Raw genomic sequence first — 19,994 nt, forward strand, 5'->3', positions numbered from 1 at the left:
GCACTGAAGCTTTAGTAGTTTCATGTGTTCTGCCTACCCCTTTATGGGATACAGGCGTGATTGTATGTATGTATGTATGTATATATATATTTTGGGTCTTTGGTTGTATTCATATCTTGGTCGGTGTTCGACACAAGGGCTAATTTCATGTGTCATGTGTTTACGCCTTTATTCAACTGTCTACAGTTGGTAAGAGCGTTGCCACATGCTCCCACGCTGGGCAATCATCATAATCTCTTCATCATTGTTTGAAGCTGTTAAGATATCTTTTTGACCTCGTTACTCGCTTACATTTTGTGGCTACCATACAAAAGATATTTGGATAAAAAAAAACGCACTAAAGAGATTAAATTTATTTTCTCATATTATTGCATTAAAATGCAATTATTTTGTCAATGATATTGTGTACATCTAATAGTATACGAAATGTTCCAACCAAGACATATATTTTTTAGAGTTACACTTATTCATAATTATTATACTTACTTGACAAGCCATACCTATATGTACCTATGCATGTTGAATTTTTCTGTATAACTATTTTATTCTTACAAAGAGAATTAACTCTAGCTTTTTTTCCTTTTTTTTTAAATACCTACAGTACACACCCTTGTATTTATTTCAAAGTGCCTTTGTACATCAAAGTAAATTGATAAATATGAAATCATTATAACTGTTTCAAAGTTGATAGCTACCTGCAGAAACAGCTAACTAATTAAGGTCGAAATTAGTTCAAGCTTGTTCTGAACAGTTTACCGCCAAAAAAATCGACTTTTACCATTCCACCCGCACTAGTGATGGGCCATCGCAAAAAAAGGTATCGATAAAAAAAAAGTTGAATTGGCCCGATGCCCATTCATCCCGGTAGACAACCGCTTTTTATTACTTTAAAATAACTTTAGACTCTAAAGCAAACAAGTAAATTATATTTTCGAGTGTAAAAGTAGTGTAAATTCACAAAATAAAATCTATTCGTGCGTTACCGATACGGCGATTTTCGAATAAAGAAAAACAAAATGGACGCTTGGTTACGAAATCGGATGGAGTACTTCGGGATAATGGTGAGAATCTTTACAGATAAACTACGGATTGTATTTTTATATTTCTAAATGCGGTTAGCAATATACGGCGATAATAAATTGACCACACAATTTTTCTAACTATGCAGCATCTACAGACTTCTATACTTATTACTATCTGAAAGTTATGTTTTGTTAGATTTTACAATAATATATAAAGTTATATGTAGTAAACATATACAACTTGGTTTTTTTTTAATTGATTTCCGTAAATTTTAAGGGAGGATTCTTTAGGTCCATTACAACTATTTTTTTTAGAAACTACCTAGTGTCTTACTCTTACTGTAATCGAGTTATTCAAAGATAAATTGAAAGGTTCAATAAGTGTAGCACGACCTTTATTACATAGTATTATTTATTTTGACATTTGGCAACAGATACTTTGACACTAACTTTAATTTTATGTATTTTTTAAATTAAAGGAAAAATGGAAAAACACCTCCGGCAGGACTCAAACCTGCGACCTCTGCCGGGGCCCGGCAAGGCCAGAGGTCGCAGGTTCGAGTCCTGCCGGTGGTGTCAATTTTTCAATTTTTTCTTTAATTTAAAAAAATACGTAATATCGCTCGCAGACGTTTATGCATGATAAATAAAAACAAATTTAATTTTATTGTCAAAGTTCTCCCATATATGTTATACACAATTACGTGTATGATTCAAAATAATGGACTTTTAACCGTTACTAATGTTCAATATTATAAAGTTTGTCTTATAATTGTCTTAACGACTAATCTACGTCTACGTTCTTACGGGCGGCCCGTAGTTTATTGTGTAATTAAAGAGAACGGTTAACTTTTTACCTGGCCGCCCCCGGGGGTTATATTATATTCACTGAGTTTTGTTTTCATTTATAACTCTTTATTTTGAGTCATAAGCACCAGTCATAAGTCACAAATATTTATATTAATAAAAATGCAAGTAAGTAAACATTATTATTCGCGGATTAGCAAAGTAATCTTCGACATTTTGATCAAGATCATTTTTTTGCAACGATTTTGATATATACTATGGTAAATAATAGGCTAGTTTCCTATACTTAAAATATTTTATGCAGTGCACGAAATAAAGCACCACATTATTAGAAGAAAAATATGGACAGTGATTATGTTTGAACATAATTTCTATTTAATAAGTCAAAGAGAAAAATATAAAGTAAATTAATTGTCCGTGACGTCACTCCTCAGTATTTCATAGTGATTCCATATTAGCAAATCGTTTTGACAGTTCTTAAAAAGAAGATGATTTGACTAGTAGGAAACTAGCCCATTGCCCGAGACCGCGTAAATTAAATAGTCATAAAACTCAGGTAACCGACCTCTAAAAGCAATCGTGACGTCTCCACGCGTGATTAGTGATTACAGAATCGATCGATTACCAAAAGGGATACCGGGAAGTAACTGTTTGATGTTCAAATTGATGCCGGTCTGGGCTTTGTACGAATTGTACGTTTATCAATTGCCGAAATACTGCTATTGAGCTTTTGAAGTCTGATTAAAGGTTTAAGTCTTGTGTTTTTAACCCCCGACGCCAAAACGAAGGGGTGTAAGTTTGACGTGTCTGTCTGTCTGTATGTTTGTCTGTCTGTCTGTTTGTCTGTCCCCCGAACGGATAAACCGATTTAGATTTAGTTTTTTTGTCTGAAATCTGAGTTAGTCGGGAGTGTTCTTAGCCATGTTTCATGACAATCGGTGTACTATGTCCCAGTCGGAGGTTTTTTCAAAATTTTAATATTTAATTTACAGCCTTTTTGTAAAGTTTTGATTTAAAAAAATTGCTTTTCGGCTTCAGGGTGTAATTACTTACACATATAACCATTCTTAGCTATATAATTAGTAGGTAATATTAGTAGTCTTACAAGTAGTTGTGGGTGACATGGTCCAAGAGCTGGCAGGATTTTGGAGTAGGTCCTTGAGGCAACCTGGAAAGGTACTCAGATGCTTCTCTGATCATAGCCAACATCAGGTCTGCAAGTCTGGCAGCTGGGGAGCGGGGCTTTATGGAGCTATGAATTTTTGAAGATTTAATTTTTTGAGGCCCAAAAAAGGTGTTTGAGGCAACCTGGAATTATTAAAAAGTGAAAATAGAGTTCCTATTTTTTTTTTACCACTTTGTACCGTTCTGGCACGGTGAAGGACCCGGCCAAATGATCTGGCATAAATACTATGCGACTTCTGAGGAACTCTATTTTCACTTTTTAATAATTCCAGGTTGCCTCAAACACCTTTTTTGGGCCTCAAAAAATTAAATCTTCAAAAATTCATAGCTCGATAAAGCCCCGCTCCCCAGCTGCCAGACTTGCAGACCTGATGTTGGCTATGATCAGAGAAGCATCTGAGCACCTTTCCAGGTTGCCTCAAGGACCTACTCCAAAATCCTGCCAGCTCTCCGTCTAACACGGCTTTAATTTCATGGCAGCGTGGTCGAGTTAAAGTAAAGGAAACCAAGAAAAGTAACAATTTTGAAGCGATCGGTTAGTTCAATTCACAGATTTCTTTGACTATAACAATTTCAGTTCCAATTTCATAAAAGAATCAAATAGATATTGAATAATCTTGGTTATTGAACTTTGTAATAACATTGATAACAATTAGTTATAGTTAAATATTTATTAAATTATCGACTGACCAACAAGTACCCATGACATTTAATTTGAAATCCAAGTTACGACTTAATTTTTTCGTTACGACATTCATTACAGATATTTTGAAACGATTTTTTTTTGTCTGGTCATGTAACCTGCCCGTCAAAAGGTACATTTTTCTTGTCACATATTGTAAAGGCTCTACCTGCGGTACGGGTCACAAAGGATCTGGTTTAGAAAGTGCAGTTTTGCAAGCTTAAAGGTTGCGGTTCACTAGTGTGAAATAGTTTAGATGCTGTGTATTACATAATTCTCAGTAGATAATACATTTTTTTACTAGGGAGTAAGTACAGAGTACATTACAATGCACGTTTATCGTACGACGTGTTCAGTACAGATGGCCCTCCGAAGTTTCGACCTGATATAATGAACCAATTACACAGATTAATTCAATATCTGTGGTTAGACACTTTTAAATAGGTCATCAAGAAACGATTTTGAACTATTGTTCATTAATACATCTGATGTTTTGCTTTACATATAATGAGTGAAATTTTAAAATAAAAAATATCTATTTATAAAAGTTATAGTGTACGTATCCAAATACCTAAATGCCCATACCAGAATTCGAACCCAGAGCCATCGGCTTAGCAGACAGGGTCACTATCCACGAGACAGACAGGTCGGTACTTATTGAACTAGGTGCCTATACTAGTACAGTCAACCAATTGGAACCCTAGGCCACTAGAACTATGTCATAGTGACTTTATAAATCAGATTGTAAGAAATCTCTTACTGCTTGTCATTTTAACATGGTTGTAGAGTGGCCTAGGGTTCCAATTGGTTGACTGTACATGTCAACAAAATATCCTACAATCCAACAGAGACATATCTGTTTCACGAATCAAAGAGTTCTGTAATAAAAAGCAATCATAAATCACATTTATAGCTATGGATAATCCGTTACGATCCCATCGCATGAAATGTACACATTACATTTTATTGCTTTGCTATCGATAGTTTGCGTTTTATTAGATAAATATAGGAATATAATTTAGGTAACTGACGCCATAGCGGTTTAACAAAAAAATATTATTTACTCTATCTATTTTGCCAAATAACCCAGTTCATTTTAGATTTTTTGATTCCAGCGGTTCTCAAAAAGTCCGTACGGAAATGGTGGATGGTTTGATTCCGTGTCACGGGCAACAAAGACACGGTTTCTCACAGTAAAGTGTCCAAAGTAATAAAAAGCGCCTCTGCGAATCCAATCCGCGCACGGTTCGCCAGTATTCTGTTATGGAAAAAGCATAGTTTTGTAAAAACCTATTACTGATAGTACTGATGAATGAGGTTATTTACGAGTACGTAGCTAAGTTGGTTAGGGTATTAGTGGATGGGCAGGGTATTTGACCCCATGAGTAATAAGCCAGTAAGGTAAAGAAGGGTTCTTCCTTGGGTTATTTTCTGTTACTGCTATTAAGATGACATAATACAGTTGTTAACTTTATATTTAGAACTAATCGTGCATTTTCGTGTCTCGTACAATTTTCTTGCAAAACTCAAACTAAATTCGGTAAGTAGTGAAAGTCTGATATGTACGAGAATCGTGAGTAATTGTGGCTCATTTTTCACCGCACAATGGTATTTCGCATCGTTTTGTGTCGAGGGTCAGAGAAAGTTCACCGAAAAAATGTTTGTGAAAAATATCGATAAAATGTGAATTTGGTGTCACGACACTATTGGGTAGTTTTAGTGATACAAAAATTTGCTGACATGCATCAGTAGATTCAGTAATCATTTATTCAAAGGAATTTTATATTTATAGCACCTACTAATATTGTAAATGGGAAAGTGTGTCTGTCTGTTCGTTTGTCCATCTTCGACGGAAAAGCGGAGCAACGAATCGAAGTGATTTTTTTAAGAGGAGACAGTTGAAGGGAGAGTGACATAGGCTACTTTTTGTCTCTTTCTAACCCCCCACTTTCCTAAAATGGAGGGTGGAAGTTTGTATGGAGCATTCCGCAATTTTAGAATTTAACGCGAGCGAATCCGCGGGCTAAAGTTAGTTTTTCTATAAAATCGAGCAGCAAATCAGCAGTTCTCGAAAAGTTTGTACAAAAATTAAGGAAAAAGTTAAATTTGTTTTTATTAATTCCTATTTTGTTACCAAGATTTTGTTGATGAATTAAGATTTTATTAAGTTTAATTTCGTCATTAAGGTTCTCTAGTATCTATATTTTCTTAATTATAACAATTAACCTGTATATATCTTACGAAAGTCGACTTATATTACTAAATGTTGGTAACAAAATAGGATCAATTAAAATTTGTGACGTGGCTATGTACAAAGTTGACGGGAACTGCTCAAATTACGTTTGTTTGGAAAGTTAGATTTGACCTAGCTTAAGGTCAATACAAGGCTAAAAGTACCTTTTATACCTTGTAATAGTTGTAATAGAAACGAAAACTAATAGCCATGTAATGAAACATGAAATGAAACCTATTTATTTATTTATATAAACTTTATTGCACAAATAAAACAAAAATGTACAAATGGCGAACTTAATGCCTAATGGCATTCTCTACCAGTCAACCATCGGGCCAAACAGAGACATGTAAAAATGGTGCAAGGAGAAAGAAAAATGACAATGACAATTATCGAAAACAACTGATTAACTTCATAAAATACTTATATAATACATAAATATAAATATATGCAAACAAAAATATTTTTTTTTATACTACGTTGGTGGCAAACAAGTATACGGCCCGCCTGATGTAAAGCGGTCACCGTAACCTATGGACGCCTGCAACTCAAACAGTGTCACATACGCGTTGCCACCCCATTAGAAGCTTGTACATTCCCTTTTGCTGTGTTAAGTACACAGTAAAAAGGAGTGTGCAAGTTCTAAGGAGGGTTCGGGTTGCCGACGACTCAAAGGACAATAAACGGAACAAGTTAGTTCCGTAAGTCCTCCCGTCATCAGCACACCGCACCCTCGTTAAATATACTTACTAACCTCGTTCTATGGGTCGCGATTGAATATTCTATGGGCCCTCAAACCTCAAACTTTGTAGAATCTGAGCGGTTTCAATACTATTTTTCTCTTTTTATATTAGCCCTTGGATTATTTTTTAATAACCCCAATCGCACATGTCAAGGTCATAACTTGCCTTTATCTAATTATGCCTTATTATACAGCGAAATTAAATCAGGTTGGAATTTTACTCTCGGATACCGAAGAGTGAATATTTATATCCACACCCACTGAAAAATTCAGGATTAATTACATAATTATGTATCAGAAAATAGGCAAGTTAGACGACTCTGTTTTAAAGTTTCACAAAAAAAGTATAAATCAAAAAGTGGCAACATCGTTGTCATCTCTTTCATATCAGTATGAGTGAGCATAACGAGACGACACAACGATGGTGCTATTTTTTAATTTATTTTTTTCGAGGCTGTAAATGCTAGAAATTTCAGAATACAAACGTCCATAGTTTACGGTGACCGCTTTCCATCAGGCGGACCGTATACCTATTTGCCACCGACGTGGTATAAAACAAATATAAAGGTTCTAAATGCTATTATAAAAGTAAGTCCAACGCCTCGGATTATAAGGTCAAGTAAAAGAAATTAGAGTCAATCAGCGAAATTATGTCACACCATAACACCACACGACCACAGTATAATAAAGAGTACTATCGTACGACATGACATGACGTTGTATTTTTGTTTTTTTTTTTTATGGGATAGGAGGCAAACGAGCAGACAGATCGCCTGATGGTAAGCGATCACCGCCGCCCATGGACACCCGAAACACCAGAGGTTATGATTAATTTAAACTTTATTTCATATGAAAGATACTACGGTCGTCCTATGATCAATTTGAGGCTCTTATTAATATTATAGTTAATGGATAACGATAAAAATGCGATAAATAAATAAATTCAATTACTAAACCAATTCTGAAATCGAACCCCAAGCTTTGTCTCAGCTAGGTTTATTAGATCGACCTGACTAAGTGGACAGTGACCCTGCCTGCTGAGCCAATGGCCCTGGGGTTCGAATCCTAAAATGGGAATTTAAATGTATATTTCGACGAAAACGACGTATAGGGTGCAACCTGCAACTTTATTTTTTTTTCAGAAAATTGCACCTTAACGTACAAAGTGGTATCTGCTACAAAAAAAACGCAGATTTCGCCTTGTAGGTACGTTGTTGTCGTCGATTTTTTATTTTAACAACTCACAAAGCAAAACACCAGTAAAATAAGTAATTAACAAGTAAATGCGATAGCCTATTCTATATAATAACAGTGCGTCTTTAAATTAGCAGCTGTTCTCAAGACAATCAGCCATACATTCACTGAAAGAGGTTAATGATTACATCGCTTAAGAGTATATCTGCGAACTAAGAGAGCTTTGTTATCACAAATGATACTTATAACGTCCTTGAGCCTTAAAAACTTTAGTTATTCGAAATAACATCGCCAAGAAAGAGCTTGAATTGAGTAGGACAGATATTTTTTTGTTTAATATGCTACAAATATTTGATGCGTGTTGTGTTGTAAGTATTTACTTGTGATGATAATTTAAATATCTAGGTTTTTCTTCAATTCTTCTTCTTCTTCGCATCCTGTTACCCTCTGCTGGGGTGTAGGGCTCGAATCATATTTCTCCATTTACTCCGGTCTTGGACAGTTTGGGTAACCTCCCACCTCATGCCTAGCACCCTCAGCTCTTGCTGAACCGAGCGACGCCAAGTCGATTTAGGGCGGCATGGTTTCCGCTTTCCGGGTATATTCCAGGTGAGGGCCATTTTGGATAGGTGGGTATCATGTTTTCTGAGGATGTGTCCAATCCAATTCCATTTGAACTCTACAGCTCACAATACATTAAGTAAGTACATTACATGCATACAATTCCTAACTTTTTAATTACATACAAAACATCCCGACCTTATCTTATACCTAGAAGAACCTTACGCTTGAACTACTATTTAAATACCTACCGAATTTCATCAAAAACAGATCACACAATTAATTTGAATGAATATTTAAGAAGTACAAATAATAAAAAAATAAATGAAATATAGCATTTGGAATCGTAGCCGTCGTAGGGTAAAATATCGATATCGATAAAACTTGCGAAACAACACTATCCACGCACTCGGCGCAGAAATGTGATATCAACGGTCGTTATGAGGAATTGCTTTTAAACGAGTCCCGGCATTCCTGGAATGTATATAAATAGCAATTTAGAAACGGGGGAATCTGCCGATGAAAGAGCCGGGAAGCTAGCTATCAATTTTGCCGTGAATTAGGGAAAGTAACCTTTTTATGTCTAATTTATTAGACTTATATTAACCGGGATATAGACCGCGTGATTACCGGTTCGATGTTTGTTTGAAATATCGGGAGCTCGGCAAAAATCAAAAAGGTAATCACGGTCTATATCCCGGTCAATGTAGTTGTAGGACTAATAAAAATAACCGTGAATCATTCCAAACTCTTATTTAATTTGTTGCTTATTTAAACACAGTAAGGTCTGATTTGAACGGCGTTACCGCAATGAAATAAAACTCGTATGCGAGTTCTCGTACCGTCTAAATAGGCCCTAAAGAAGACCCGGGTTCGATTCCCTGCTTGGCCACCGATTGATATACATATTTGGTAACATTTTCTATGGTTTATGATATCTATTTTTGTTTATAATAATAATTATAAGAAGTTATAGAACAAATTTATAAGAAAATCGATATCATAATCGTAACAATCATGATAATTAACGCATACTTTACGGTATTATAATAAAAGTAAGGATTCTTACAAATTAACAAAATTTTGACTATACCAATGGAAAATATTCAAACGGGTGCGCCAAAGTTCATATAAAATTGTTATATAGATTATTGGTAGTCCGAAAATGTTTCTCATACAATTTTACATTATAACGATCATTATTTATAACAATTTTATGTTAATAACTATCGTAACTTCGAATGACTTATGTTCATAATGTCATTCATCATAAATACGTTTTATACTAATGTTTATGTTTATATACTTATTGATCATAACGATTGCGAGTAATATAATTTATAGTTATATTTCCTTTATTTATTTTGCTTCTTAGGTTAAGCTTTTTATAATATGAATATAAAAGTAAAATACAAAAACACATACAAAACAATATAAAAAACATATAAACACATTATAAAAAACCTAACCTAGGGTGCCGCCAGCAGCGGGGCAGGGCCCAAGCTGCCGGTGGTTAGGGCTGCAGAGAGAGGAACCGTCGGACTATCCGCGCCGTGTCCAAGATCACCGCCTTCTGCATCTGGCCCTTGATCCAGCCACCTAGCGAGAGTCTCTTAAGATGTTGATCGAGACTCTTCGCTATGAGACCGTTCGCTGAAACGACTATCGGAACAATGATCGTTGAATCAACATCCCACATTGCGGTTATCTCGTGAGCCAAGTCTAGGTACTTACTGGACTTGTCCTTCTCGGCTTTCACGAGATTCTCATCATGGGGGATGGTGATGTCAACGAGCACGGCCCGGCGTTGCGGTCGATCTATTATCACAATGTCAGGCTTATTGGCTACAATAGTCCTGTCAGTGATAATAGATCGATCCCAATAGAGCGTGGCACGACCATTTTCAAGAACTGGCGCAGGCAAGTACTTGTAGTACGGTACTTCGCGGTCCACAAGGCCGTATTGAAGAGCAAGTTGCTGGTGAATAATCCTGGCTACGAGATTATGTCTGTGCAGGTACTCGCCGTTAGCAAGATGAGAACAACCGGAAATGATATGCCTGAGTGACTCTCCGGGACGGCGGCATGCCCGACAAATGTCGACCGTACCGTCCTTCAGGATATATTTCCGGTAGTTGTTCGTCATCATAACTTCGTCCGCAATTGCACAGGCAAAACCCTCGGTTTCTCCGAAGAGGTCCCCAAATCGTAACCAGTTCACCGATGCGAGCAGGTCTACATCGGGTCCCGTGAGGGCCTTGTAGAACCGCCCGTGTAGCTGCTTGCTCTCCCATACCGCCCTGCGGTCCGCAGTACTTAGTACCACAGGTTTGCGCCAGTTCTCTTTCGCCAAGGAGAGCGGCGTGAGGTTTCCGTCAACTGCCACCACATCACGATGCATCCCACACTCGTTGTTAAGGAAGTAATTCCTGAGATTGTACACCTCACGGTTGTGGAGATCTTTGGCGTTTAGGAAGCCTCGACCTCCGCACTTCCGTGGGATGTACAATCTCATAACAGACGAGCGCGGGTGTAACATACGATGTGTGGTAAGCAGTGAACGGACCCTCCGATCCAGGGCGTCCAGCTCAGTCTGGGTCCACCGTAGTATGCCAAAGGAGTATGTGAGTAGAGGCATTACCCAGGCGTTAAAGGCGCGCACTTTGTTGCCTCCTGACAAAAGACTGTTAAGGACTTTTGTGAGCCGACTGAAAAAGCGCTCCTTCACCGACCGTCTAATGCCAACATCCTCAATACCCAACGACTGTGACATACCAAGGTACTTATAGGTTTCTGATTCAGAGATAGATCTGAACGACATCGTCTCAGAAAGTTGTAAATTTTCTGAATTTACAACCTCCCCCGCTGTACATGCATAACCGCACACTTATCGACACCAAACTCCATTCTGATGGCGGTACTGAAAACTTCTGTGGTGTTCAATAGCACCATCAGGTCTTGGGCGTTCGGTGCAAATAGTTTGAGATCGTCCATGTACAGAAGGTGAGAGATGACTTCACCCTCTCTCCGAAGCCGGCAACCTAGCCCAGAATCCTTCAGCAGCGTGCTGAGGGGATTCAGAGCTAGGCAGAACCATAATGGACTCAAACTGTCACCCTGGAATATTCCTCGCTCAATCCTTATGAAGTCCTGCGGGCCAGGGGGTCATCCCTGCCTCCTGGTTGACGAAGGACTGTGGTCCACTGCCTCATACATGCAGCCAGGAAGGATATTAAAGCTGCATCAAGTTTATACAGCTCCAATACCCTTCTCAGCCATGAATGAGGCACCGAATCATAGGCCTTCTTATAGTCAATCCAAGCGGCCGAGATGGCTCCCCTGTTCCGCCGAACTTGTTGGCAGATGGTCATGTCTATGAGGAGGAGCTCTTTAGTACCACGGGACCCAACCCTACATCCATTTTGAGCGGGAGCCAGAATGTTGTTAGCGACAATATGCGCGTTAATTTTTGCTCTCAAAATGGATGTAAGGAGCTTGTAAAGTGTAGGCAAGCACGTAATGGGTCTGTAGTTTTTTGCTTCCGTGGTACTACCGGACTTATAGAGCAGGAAAGTAACACCAGTTGTTAGGGAAGGTGGGAGAGAACCAAGATCGAGGGCTTGTTGAAATTGCGTTGCCAAACGCGAGTGCGAGCATCGAAACCATTTTAGCCAGAAGTTGTGCAATCCGTCCGGTCCAGGACTTTTCCAGTTCTGGGCCGTACGGGTAGCACAACTTACGTCGTCGGGGCTGATGGTGTTAGCCCCCATAGGCTCGATGTTCTCGCACTCACGTTCGACAACGGCCATCCACTCGCCCTCCGTGTGCTCAACGGGCACCGACCAGATGCTACGCCAGAAATCAGACATGGCAGTAGCATCCGGTAGCCGCACGTCGGACACACGAGGGTCGGTTTCCTCCCACCTTCGGTATACTTTCCTTTGGTCGCTTTGAAAAAGACGATTCTGCTGGAATCGGTCCACACGCTTTCTGTAGCGGCGAATACGGCTTGCCCATGCATAGACTTTCTGCTTCAGGAAGTCGATGCGCTCTGTGACATTGGCCAAATAGTCGCGGGGCCTGATGCCCGTCCCCGCGAACGCCTGGTTCACAAAGCGCATTACTCGGGGGCGATTATTACCCCCTCTGAAGCAGATCAGCTTTGCAATGAGAGTCCTAAACGAGTTGATACGACGCTCGATCCGTACTTGCCATGCAGGGACACCTCCGGCGGTCCTAGTTGCACGGTCAGCGTCCGGAAACTTGACTCGAGCAACACGGCACGCCGCGATGGCCCCGCAGTACATGATCGAGTGTGTATCATCTAGATCTTTACTAGTCCGCATATATGGATCTAGTAAAGCATTTAAGGCTCCTATTAGCGCTAGATTGCGTCTATTCATGGGCAGACGTGGTAATCGTGGCCTAGGGTTGTTTGTGGAGCGATACTGCGTAATCGCCTCTTCCAAAGACCTCCTCAGTTGCTCATTGGCAGGCTCACTCTCGCTCTGACTCGCGAAGTCCCCGCCGTCGTTACCGGAATCAACCCGCGGCGCCTCCGGTGCCAGGTCGGGTTCGGGCACCGGGTCCGGCGACATGGCGGGCAAATCCCGCCCCGAGGCAGGGTCCGCGCGAGTAGCGAGAGCCTCCTGGCGAAGCCGATCAAGTGTGGCGTCATCCAACCGCTTTGACCGCTGAATGACACGCACCTGATCCGACAGTCGCTGCTCCGATACGGTGGTGGTGGGTTCAAGCGTCTGAAACAGAAGCAGCATTCTTGAACGATACGCGGACAGCCTAGTTCCCCCCTCTGTAGCCCCATAGTACGCTCGCATGACATTCTCGTTCATTAACTGAGACCATCTCATGCGGCGCACTACACCACCGGCAGCGGGAGCCGTGGGCGGGGCAGGATGTCCCGCAGGCCCCAAGCGTGCCGGCAGCGGTGGCCGCCCTCGTCGCGCAGGTGGTGGTGGCGGCGGTGGCGGCGGCCCGCTCTCGTCGCTCGACTCGCTGGTGTCGGCCGCGGTAGCGAACTCGTCGCTCGACGGCGGTTGCGAGGAGACGGACGAGGCGGGCGAGGGTGGTGGGCGTGCGCTTTGTAGAACCGCTGATTGTCCGCGTGTTTTGCTTCTTGTGATCATTCCGTGATATTTGTCTTGTCGTACATGTCGATAATTTTTATGAAATATACCCAATACAAGTTTGGTCACATGTAGAACTGACTTGGGTTCTGGTTTCCATAAAAAGTAACTCAAAAATCAACATGTAAATACAAAATATCCAAAAAAAATTAAGAGAGATTAGCAAAACATGTTTGTAGTTGACAGCGTCTTTTTTTTTTTTTTTTTTTTTTTTTTTTTTTTTTTTTTTTTTTTAGTTATATTATTGTTAACAGAACAGACATCACATGTGACAGTCCAGTTAGGTGCGACGACGAGCGTCGCGAGGAGGAGCGTGTTAGGTTGACCGTGAGCGAACCAGAAACGAATTTTTAATGTAAATTGTATATGTCACTGTAAAAGCTTCAAGCGCGTTTCTATAAATGGCACAAGTTTTTCATAGAACTTCCCCAAATCTTTTTAAATAATTTTATGATGAATGATTTTCTTAAACACAAAATTATGAATGTTATTAAATATTTGTATAGAATTTATGATTAAAAATTTTCGACTAAATGATTATTATGAACAGTGATAATAGTACTATTGATAATAATGAAACAAAATTATGATAAGTAAAATTATGAGAAATGATTATTCGGAGCACAAATCGGTATAAACAATAATTTTATAACAAATCATTTTATATGAGCCAATATGGACCCTATTCAAACAAATGTATCAAAATGTGCAATGGTAACACGTTATCGATAAACGGGGGTACTTCACTAAGGGGTAAGGAAACATTTATAGATGCAGGTAGATCGTTTACCTGCATTGTAAAAAAAATTATTTTTTGAAACGTCATTTATAAAATACCTTTTTTCTCTATTAAGGTTTTGTAAGTCAATTTAAGTTTCATTGTTTCATTAAATTGAAACAGTTCACATTATCTTTTGTTTATTTCAATATTTATATTTTTTTAAATTTGATATTTGAACAATAGGTATAAACCCAATATTAAAAAAAAACAATGACTCAAAGTGAATTACAGTTTTAAAAAAACTCTCTTGATTGAATGCAATAGAATTAAGGTAATTGGCTTCCTAATTATTCATATGCATGTATAATTCATAGATATTTCATCTCTCTTGAACCATGAAGAGTTGAAGACACAGGCCATTCTATATGCATTCTGCAAAGCAAAATAGTTTCTCGTTCTCACAATAACCACGATATTGAATTAATTTCATCATTAATTCGCATATGCTATGCACGTGTAAGATATTTTTTTTTTCGATGCAAATACAAATGTTTGTTAAACATGCAGAACACACAGAGAAAAAAAAATAGTTATTTGTTATACAAGAGTGCAAAGTTGTATTTTAACGCCGAGTGTGGAATTGAAAAACGAGTAAGCGAAAGGATTCTATAGTTGAACCACGAGCGAAGCGAGTGGTTCTAGAATAGAATCCTGAGCTTGCGAGTTTTTCAATACACGAGAAGTAAAATACATTTGCACTCGTGTGTAACACAAAACTTTTCCCCTCACTATAGCGAGGAAAATACAACGCAAAAAACGCGTTTATCACTGCTTCCAGTAGTTCCACAGGTGGTAAAACATCTTCATCACTAGGTTAACCCACTTTTATCAATTTTAAAGCAGAAAATTTGCCTCTATTCAAGGTCAAATTACTTTATCCACTAGTGGATAAAATGCGTTTTTACCCGCTGGTATTAAAGGACAAAACACGTGTTTCCGAGCTAGTGAGGGGAAAACTTATTAGCGTAGTGCAACGAATACCGCCGTGTGCGTGACACATTTCGAATTTAATTTGAAAATCTCCATAACATTTCCATAATTTACTTGAATAGGACACGAATCACGATAGTTACGTTTTTAAATTACATTGAGCACACCAACTGGTAAAGGCTTTCTTTGCTATTCGAAAACAGATAGCAAAACTGCATTTTATCCACAAGGGGGCAAAGTAATTTCATACGAATTTTAACTCGATGTCTTAATCTGGCTGCTAGATTTTACGATTTTGAATCATAAATATTGAATAAATTGATGGATTTCATTTATTTTGATGTTTTATAGTCAGTGTTTTGTTCGTGTTGGTGTGGTGAAAAATTTTGTGTTTCACTCGGTGGCAAAGTTTGTTTAACCTTCGTGCCTTGATACCCTCGCAACGCTCAAGATTCCACTTTTTGAATCACTCGCTACGCTCGCGGTTCAATTTTGGAATCTTTCGCTTGCTCGGGTATCAATATTGGCACGTGCGGTTAAACAACTACTTTGCCCCCTTGTAAAACAAATAACTATTTTTTCTTTGAATATTCTATTTGTATACCTAGATTCGGAAGTGTTTTTTTGTTCCTCTTTCCTTTCATGTACTATTTTGTATGTTCAAACACAATGCTATATTGTTCATGAATAAAGTACTATGACTATGACTTACTTTTATTATAAAACATGAGATTTCTACGTTTTCCTTCGAAATGCCAAAGTTACAAACAAATAATTTTGAGTCAATTGAAAGTTCAATTAGCCTTTTTGACTATGCATGAATGACAAACATATTAATATAGTATGCCGACTACCTACTATTTTTAATACTACGTCGGTGGCAAACAAGCATACGGTCCGCCTGATGGAAAGCGGTCACCGTAGCCTATGGACGCCAGCAACTCAAGGGGGGTGTCACATGCGCGTTGCCAACCCATTAGAATCGTGTACACTCCCCTTTGCTGTGTTAAGTAGTAAGTACACAGCAACATGGAGTGTACAAGTTCTAAGGATGGGTTCGGGTTGCCGACGACTCAAAGTTTATTTTCCAAAGTTTATTTTCTTTTGACCATTTCCGTAATATTATCTTTATAAAAACTACAAAGGTATCTCGTAGATCTCTGACTTCAAAATGTTGAGATAACTGTTAATATAACCCACAGATCTCTAACAATCTTGTTAAAATTCAAAAGGAGCATAGAATTATAAGTCGTACAATTTAAGATGGAAGTGATATGGTTAGCAATTAAATACCGTTATCTTAAATAAGGATTTGAGGTAGAAATGGGCACAACGTTGAAATTTATCCATACTAATATTATAAATTTGAAAGTGTGTGTTGTGTGTCTGTTTGTTTGTCCGTCTTTCACGGCAAAACGGAGCGACGAGTTGATGTGATTTTTTAAGTGGAGATAGTTGAAGGAATGGAGTGACGTATGCAACTTTTTGTCTCTTTTTAACACGAGCGAAGCCGCGGGAAAAAGTTAGTTAATTATAAATCTGAATGGGGCAACAAGAGAAAAAAGCGCACACCCATCTTAAAGGCCGATAACGCACCTCCAACATTTCTGGTGTTTCGGGTGTTCATGGGCGGCAGTGATTGCTTACTATCAGGCGACCTGTCTGCTCGTTTGCCTCCTATCCCGTAAAAAAAACAGTATTACCATCAAAAGAGCAATTGAGTGGAAATACATACATAAGAGTAGAAAAATTCCAAAATATCTATGTATACGATCATATAGGTAGGCAGATCGTACAGGCATAGAGAGAGTAATTGTGGAACAATCTAAATATAATTTTAAATAGATATTCATAAGAATAAATAGATAAGATACCTTATACTACCTAAATAGTGTTTACTAACTGATCATTCTTTTACCAGTTTTTCACCCCTACAAGCCACATGTAGTTGACTAGTTAAATATGAAATAAAAATGAAAAGTATTTATTGACTCCACCACAAAGTATACATTGTGTATTTGTGTGCAATAGTTTTCTTATAATTAATAGATAGATACAATAAGTGCAAAACTTGTGCGGTGGAAACTGGTGCCCAAACCCCAGATACCAATTAAAATACTATGTCATATGCGCGTTGTCCCTGTATTGTATGCGAAGTTACTTCAACATACATTAATCCAACTTGTATCATTCGTTTGAAATGCAATTCATTTTGTCAACAACCCACATTTGCGGGGCAATGGCGGTCATTCGAGCCCCTCAAACAATAAAATTATAAGCATAAGCGTAAGTTGCATCTAACGATATACCTCTTACGCCTTTTTCATCCGATATGTGATACTTACTGTGGGAGAAATGCCGAGCCGTTCTATATCGTTTGATTACACTCAGCCGCTATTGTATACTCAAATTACACGCCTTTTATTGAGTGAAATTATATATCTTTAGTGTAATTACTTCGTTTGACAACTGACCCTCTGTCTATGCATAGGAAAAGGGTATTTAAAATACTTAAAATGCTGCGTTTTCCTTTAAATGATGTATACGATATAAATAAATAAATATTAAAGGATATTCATACAGAATTAATGGTAAGCTCAAGAAAGCTTGTATTGTGGGTCTGGGTACTCAGACAACAATATTATAATACCTACTTATACAAATACACATAGAAAATAACTCGGGAACAAATATCTAATCTATCTGTCTTCATAAAATGATCACATAAATAAATGCTCTTACCGGGAACCGAACCAGGCATCGGCTTAGCAGGCAGGGCTTACTACCAACGAATAGGTAGGTAAAAAAGTTATGTTTATTTGTAACTACAAAAATACAAAATTAAAATAACAATAAATAAACAACTTCAAAGTGGGTCGAGAGATTTGGTGTAGGTATACCTATTATAGTATTACTTATTATTTAAAAATGCAATATGAAATTTACAATAAGTATACACACAAAATCTTGAATATATCATTTATTATTTTTATCGATAAGAACCAACACGTATAACATCACTATTTTAAACGCCAACGCGATTTTTTTCGACAAAAAAAGGCAACGGTCCTACATCAAACATCCTTAACAAGTTACAGATTCAAATCCGCCTTTCGTTTCAAAACTAGTTTGTAGGATCTTACCTTTGTTCTTTCCGGCCTGTTTCTCATAAAAGTCATAAACCTTACTAAAATAACTTCTGAAAATAAATTAACAATAATGATTAAACGGTCTTACCATTAAATTATGTCACGAAAATCCTGTTTCGAAATACTTTGACTGAAAAACTGTTTTAAAACTCCATTTTGCAAATGGAACCACTAAAACTTCACATTCACTTTACGAAACATAACCTAAAACTTGCTAAAACTAATAATTGTTTTTGAATTTTAAACTTGGAACGCTAACTTTTTAAATCAGTGACGCGTCCGCGGGCGTCGGAACTCAACTGAGACTGCCGAAGATATTTTTACCTGAGTAAAGCAAAAAGTTCGCTTCGTCAATCGGACTTAATTAACTATACAACTTATTTAAAACCTTACGCGTACATTTTAAAGTCTTTATTCGTTTACTCGAGGTAATTACTTTGGCGTGACCATAGTTAAGATGCAGTAGAAACTAAAATAAACTTTCATGAGATAAACTAAGGTTTATATTATAGTGATGTGATCTAAAAGCTCCAGCGTTGTAATCCTCTGGGTATACATATATCGTGGGCAGTTGCTGTTAAGAAAGGCTTCTCAAACTTTGGAAAGTTTCTGTAAGCTTGTTAGGAACTGTAACTTAGTTGATTTTTTGGGCAAAAGGCGAAAGGAAAAGTACCTAAAGGTATTCAATATAACATTATTAACAGACTGTTTATTGAAACAATTTGATTAATACAATCATTTGAAGATGTCTGACTTTACGTTAAAGTTATTTACTTATTATCAAAGTGAAAAGTTATGTACACTTAAAATAAAGTTATGCTGAACCTTGGAAATAATAATATCCGCTTACGTTTCGTATGTGACACTGTTCACTGTAGGTAGGTAAAGATCTTAATATTGCCTAAATTATTTCGACATCTATAGAAAATGCTACTCAGCATTCGTACTTACAGCAAGGCTACTCATCCATCCATTTAAATCCATTGCTCGTTATTCTTTGTAATGTAACTGGTTGATTAGATACATACGTATGTATTTATTTAATAGTATGGCATACTTACACAAAAACAGGCGGTTATATGAATATCAGAAAATACAACCTAAATTACAGTTAAAATTTAAACTAAATGTCAATATTCAATGCACTCATCCACGATTTTTTTTATAGCTTTTATTGCACCATGTTATGTCAAGTTGTACCTACTCGTGATTTCTGATCTCTGCGCGATGCTAAAATCGTTACTTGGCAAACGTACTGTCTTCTGACCTCACGGTTCTAACACTTCTAACCATACGCCATATGATTAATTGAAATACGGTTGTACTCACGTTATTATATCGCTATTGCTGCGACATGTTTCGGGCCAATTCGGAGGCCCCTCTTCAGGCGTATAGGAGTTCACGCGAACCCGCGGGGCGTATTTCAATTAATTATTTGAATATGTCTCACGGAAGTTTAACGTGCATACGCCATATGATAGATTTTTTAAAAGACTATAATACGGAGGGAGAATATTATCTGTTGTTCTGAGTAACAGTTTGAGCACCACCGGCCAGGCCCCAT

The 19,994-nt window shown here is 37.9% G+C and overlaps 1 protein-coding gene across 1 annotated transcript in view; it reads right to left on the reverse strand.

The window, feature by feature from the left end:
- LOC125238671 overlaps nt 1-18,688 on the reverse strand; it is a 72,935-nt gene extending 54,247 nt beyond the window's left edge. Inside the window, exon 1 of the mRNA XM_048146062.1 lies at nt 18,519-18,688. The gene's annotated coding sequence lies outside the window, so the exon portion shown is untranslated. The remainder of the gene's footprint in view (nt 1-18,518) is intronic.
- Between the last annotated feature and the right edge of the window lie 1,306 nt (nt 18,689-19,994).

The sequence above is a fragment of the Leguminivora glycinivorella genome, chromosome 24 (genome assembly GCF_023078275.1).
Source record: "Leguminivora glycinivorella isolate SPB_JAAS2020 chromosome 24, LegGlyc_1.1, whole genome shotgun sequence".
Taxonomy (NCBI): Eukaryota; Metazoa; Arthropoda; class Insecta; order Lepidoptera; family Tortricidae; genus Leguminivora; species Leguminivora glycinivorella.